The sequence below is a fragment of the Monopterus albus genome, unplaced genomic scaffold, assembly GCF_001952655.1.
Source record: "Monopterus albus unplaced genomic scaffold, M_albus_1.0 scaffold211.1, whole genome shotgun sequence".
NCBI lineage: Eukaryota > Metazoa > Chordata > Actinopteri > Synbranchiformes > Synbranchidae > Monopterus > Monopterus albus.
Window position 1 is genome coordinate 63,694 of NW_018128091.1, and position 5,742 is coordinate 69,435.

General features: G+C 39.5%; 1 long non-coding RNA gene across 1 annotated transcript; it reads right to left on the reverse strand.

Annotated features, from left to right (window-relative positions):
- Positions 1-901: 901 nt before the first annotated feature.
- Positions 902-1,965, reverse strand: LOC109970964 (uncharacterized). Its single transcript, XR_002276474.1, has 3 exons — positions 1,635-1,965; positions 1,070-1,552; positions 902-941 (listed from the first exon to the last, which is right to left on the reverse strand). It is a non-coding gene; the product is annotated as an uncharacterized LOC109970964 (long non-coding RNA).
- Between the last annotated feature and the right edge of the window lie 3,777 nt (positions 1,966-5,742).

Sequence of the window (5,742 nt, forward strand, 5' to 3'; positions counted from 1 at the left end):
GGTAAGTTATTGAATGCAATGCTTATTATTATATTATTTAACGTTTAGTTAATGCTTATTACTGCATCAACAAATGTTAACAGTGTCGTTAAAAATTATTAAATAATGTATGAGGTAATACTTTAACATGAAAAACATTAGTACATAATTAATAAATGTATTAGTTACCTATTAGTTAATGCTTATTACTGCATTAAGTATGGTTAATTAATGTACCCTTATTGTAAAGTGTTACCACAATTTTTTGGTGATCTGAAAATAAATAAGCCAGTAATCAGTACGGTCTGTCTGAAAACAGGTGTCAAGTGACACATAGCATGTGACACACACAAAAGCCAAACATACTGTTGTTTTGTTGCTTTCCAAATAAAATGTGCCTTAATGTATCATCAGCTTTAAATGTAATTTATTAAGCTCTACTCAAGGGTAAGCATTTCATTATCTTAGGGTTCTGCAGGCTATTTATAACATTTGATTCTTATGCATAAGTATTAATAATGATTTAACAGAATACACAGGTATGTTTTAAAAATGTTTGTTGATGCAAGGACAAGTTTAATTTTTAGGGTCTAATATACTGATGTTCTAAAATTTTACAGCTACTCCCTCAACCTTTTTGGTGGAATCCAGCTTCAGAATAGAGCCATATGTCGGGGTGATGTTAGCTTTGATATCCTCCAATCTGTTGAGGATATCTTGGCTGTACATTGTGAGGAGCTACTTGTAGGTGGGCACTGCCATAGGTTCTGGGGGCTCCTGGAAGCATAGTGGGAACAGGCCAGCATTTGATTAAAAAGCTATGCACTCCGATGTGTACCTAGCCACCCCGCTGCAACCATTCCTCACTGTAGTTCTGCTTTAGCTGGGCAATAATCTGGGCAGGACTGTTACCCAGGCTCCTCTCATGCAGCAAGTGGATGACATGTATGTCACAGGCAAATCTTGGAAAAAGAAAAGAGAAAAATATTATATGATATATTTATGCTAGACTTGACTTGAATTGAAAGGAAAATTGAAACATTCATGAAACCATGTGTGCAGCAATTACCAAACTAACATTAAACATTACCTGTGTGTAAGGATAACCCTGAACTGAGAACGGTGTTCAAAGTTGAGCTGTTGTAGAACTGCCTGGCTCTGCCTGCCTCATTCTGGACAGATAAGTGGCCCTACACTTGTTGCAGATCAGGGGTTCATTTACTACATTGCAGTAATGGTAAATGTCAAGGACCTGCCGTACCCTCCTGTGCAAACCTCCCCCCGCCAGATGATGGTTAGAACATGCTGGATTTGTACAGTGCACTCGCACCTTCCACAGTCTGTATGGCATCCACAGCAGCATGGGAGAAGAACCTGTCAGGGTTGGGAGCCTGGTGGTACAAAAGAGCTGGTTGTGGTGGGTGATACCAAAGCTGCAGGTTGTCACGCAGCTCCATTTTCCTCGTGCTCCAACCCTAAATAGTGTTGCAGATACCCACTTGTGGTCCTGCTGTGGCATTGTCTTGGGCCACAGGAGTGGTAGCTCTGCATGACTTGCTGGCTGGAATGGGTCCTGCAGAAAAATAAAGACCTGCATAAGGTTAAGTAGAGGCTGTAAAAAGAGATTATATGATGTTTCTTGAATCACATATTACCTGATCCACTTCAACAGCCAGCTTTCTCACAGGTCCACACAGGTTTATCTGCCCTTTTGACTGGTGTGGGTGGGGGAGCAGGGAAGAATGAGGAAGATGGCCAAATGGACCGCTGAAGATGAGGGGACTGAATGGAGCAGGCTTTTGGGAAATACAAGTGGCTGAAGGTGTATGGTGAAATTCTTGACCTTCTTCAGATACTTTTGGTGTCTGTGAAGTGTCATAGTTACTCTTGCAAAACATATTTTATTAAAAACACATCATATTGTATTCTGTATTTACTTGCAAAGCTTTTCCTTTTCCTGCCGTCAGTTTGTCTGTTTACCTGTTCGTCCTGGTCTCCTTCACCATCTCTGCCCTGCTTTGCTGTTTTATGTACATGGACTGTGATATGTGTTTTGTTTTAAACCACCTTTTTTCCACTAGCACCTGGGTCTGCAAATTGAGTCCTACCTCTGTTCCCCCTCACCCTCCTGGTGAGGGGGGCTAAACCCTAACAGCAACTTTATATACACAAAGAGTTTAATTTGTTTTTTTTTTTGGTAAGTCTTTCCACACTTTGTACAGCCAAATGCACAAAAGCACATACAGTATGTGGGTGCACAATGCATGACTTTGGGATTTATAGTATACTGTATATTCAAATAGGGCAATGCATTGTGAGCATTAGGAAATGCCTATATAAAAACGTTGCTGGCTCTTGTCAAAGGGGAAACCAGCGCTTCCTTTTCTGAGGTTCCTACTGTTGAGGGATAAACATAACATATCTATACTTTATTTTATCAGAATAGAAAACACATTATTCTAAAAGTCCTCTTGACCATTTACTGTAAGTGAAGTTACCTTGGCATTGTGAAAGCCACAAGTGCAGCTGTGACTTTCCTTTGTTAGGGTCATTTGTCCTCTTCTATGCAGAGCACATTTTTCTATTTGCAGGCATAATAAAAAGTTGTTTTACATAACTGGGAAACATTAACTGAACAATGTTATAAAAGCAATGTGACAGATTCAATACCAGCCATAAACTAGTCAAATTGACATTATTATAAGCAGTTAGTTAGCTGTTCTGTATCATGCAGGTGTCTTTTAGTAGGTTTCAAGAGTTATAAGCTCTAACATTACCTTAATAGTAGAGCAGAGTAGAGCAGAGTAGGTACTTTATTGATCCCACAGTGGGGAAATTTCTGTGTTACAGCAGCAATAGAGAACAACCAACACAACACCATAAGAACAGAACTTCATAGAAACACAGAGAAGAACATGAGGACACAGCTGCTGTAACTTGCTGCCACTCTTCGCGGCGCAACAAAGAGCACTTAGTCTTAAAATAGTTACATAAAGGCAACAAAGCATCAAAAGTTAGTTTAGTTGTGTTCAACTTCAGTTTTGCTCAGATACCCCCACCCCAGACAAACGTCATCCCCCACACTTTTAAAAAGCTTGATACACCCCTGTCGTAATGTGATCATGTGCATGGTAGTACATTGTTCTTTATTGTACAATGATAAAATTGTAATCCTGCTATTAATCCTCATTTTTTATAAATGCATGTAACTGTGCAAAATGGCTTCACAAAACCTTTCTGTGGATGCGCAGGATCCACTCTTATTTCTATGTTAATGCTCACCAAAGGGGGTTTTCCATTATGAGAACCTACCGAAATGTAGTAATGCTCATCATGATTGTTTGTTTCCACAGCTGTGCACCCAGATTGGAACTGCATTCTAAGAGCTAAATTCTGGTACCTCTCATGAGGTATTACTAAAATCAAGCTCCAAAAACACAAGAGGGGAGAGGGTATCGCCCTTGATTGGTTTAATGTCTGCTCTCCACACCTCCATCATTAGCATTACAAGCACAGTGTGTAAAGAGGCACTTATACTGGTTTAGAAATAAAAGGTTTAATATCTTAGTGCATAAAAAGCCAATTACAGCAATTTATTTAAAAACCCACTAAACACTCATAAACCTGCTGACATGGGCACAGTTACAACACTTTGCTGCAGACCATTAGAGTATGGATTGGCCGATGGAGATACAGGGGCACTGAAGCTTGCTGTTTGGTATTTGTTAAGTTTGTAAAGGCTATAGACCACTACTTACTGTAGCTCTTACTGAAGAGATGTTATGCAGAACAATACAGAAAAAGTACACAGCACTCATAGACCTCCGCCAAGGGGAAATGCAGTTTCCCCATGATGCCACAAAAGCAGTTGCAATATGATTGCTCAAGCATGAAAATCTGTTGCTGGAATTTGCAATGGCACTGATATCATTATTAGTTTTAAAGTTATTCATGAAAAATGATAGGCATCACAGACATTCAATTGTTGGTTTAGGTAGTGTTGGGGCATAACTAGTTTGGTGTAAAAGAGCTTACATTAAAAAGCCATCTTGAAGGAGGGCAAAAATGCCAGCAGTTTGCTGTGATCGCTATGTAAATGCGGTGAAAATCAGCCAGTCAGTCAAACCACTACTTTGGTCCAGATTAAATATCTCAACAGCTGCTGGATGGATTGCCATGAAATTCTGTACAGACATTTATGGTCCAGGGAATGAATGCTGCTGACTTTGATGTGTGGTAAATTGGATCCGAGCAGCCAAAAATAGTAGGAGACATTAAAAATGTGCCACCAAGACACATAGGCCAAAAGAAATCCATGAAACAGCCAAATGATTAACTTCACATAACTGAAGAAAACTCAACTCAAAATAACACAACTTAAATTACAGGCACATGCACACAGCTACACTCCCTTAGCCTGCTTCCCCCTCAGCTGCTCCACAGCAACTGTTTAAATAGCACCATGATCTGGATCAACCTTCCTCAGACTACATCATTTCCCAGGTCCTACAGGTAGGTACACACATCGATTTCTCTGGAGTTATTTTAAACACTTAACATTCAACAGAGTCACCGACTTTTCAGGTGTACATACAATTCCTACCTCCTAACTTGGTTCACCCCCATGACATCACTGATCACATCAGAGAGTGTGTAAGATAAGGAAGTTAATGGATGCCTCCTCCTTTTGTCTTCTGTCCACCTGGTGAGTATAACCAAACATTTAACAAACAGGAAAAGACATTGAGAAATGCACCTGACCTAATTTAGGGACAAATGGAGTGTTCTCACCCACTTTGTCACATGATGACTTTCAGCAGTTGTCTCCCATCCAGAAGGTTGACAGTTTGAATCTCGGTGCCCGCACTCGAAGTGTCCTTGGGCAAGACACTGTAAGAGCCATTTATGCCACTCACTCATGGCAAAAAAGACAGTGGTAAGTGGTAGCTAGGTCAGACAAGACTGTGAGACTGTGTAAAAAATAGCCTACTTATGCTAGCATCATACGGCTCCCTATCCCACTTTGTTAACAATGTAATACTACACTGCCAAGAAAAAGTATGTGAACCTTTTGGGATTTCATGGTTTTCTGCATCAGTTTGTCATAAAATGTGATCTGATCTTCATCCAAGTCAAGAGTACTGACAAATACAATGTGCCTACAAAAATGGCACAAAAAAAATTCTGATCTTTCATGTATTTTTTGAAGACACACATGGTAGTGGAAAAAGTAAGTGAACCCCTGGAATTAATAACTGGTTGATCTCCCATGGCAGCAATCACTTCAACCAAATGTGGTAACAAAACATCTAGTGATAGTGATGGTATCACTATGACAACAGTTAAATGGGTAATTGAGGGGATATGCAAACCATTAACCCATATTTTTAACATGTCGTTTCGACTTGGGCAGTTCCCCATGAATATGAAAATAGCAAAGGTTATTCCACTGTATAAATCTGGTGATAAGCACAACTTCACAAATTATAGACCGGTTTCTCTGCTGTCACAATTTTCAAAAATTCTGGAAAAACTCTTTAATAACAGATTAGACACATTTATTGACAAACATAAAATCCTCTCTGATTGCCAATACGGTTTTAGGTCAAACCGATTGACATCTTTGGCCATTGCCGACCTGATGGAGGACATTACAAGTGCTATGGATGAGAAGAAATACACGATGGGGATATTTATTGACCTAAAAAAAGCATTTGACACAATCAATCATGAATTATTAATGGACAAGTTAGAAAAATATGG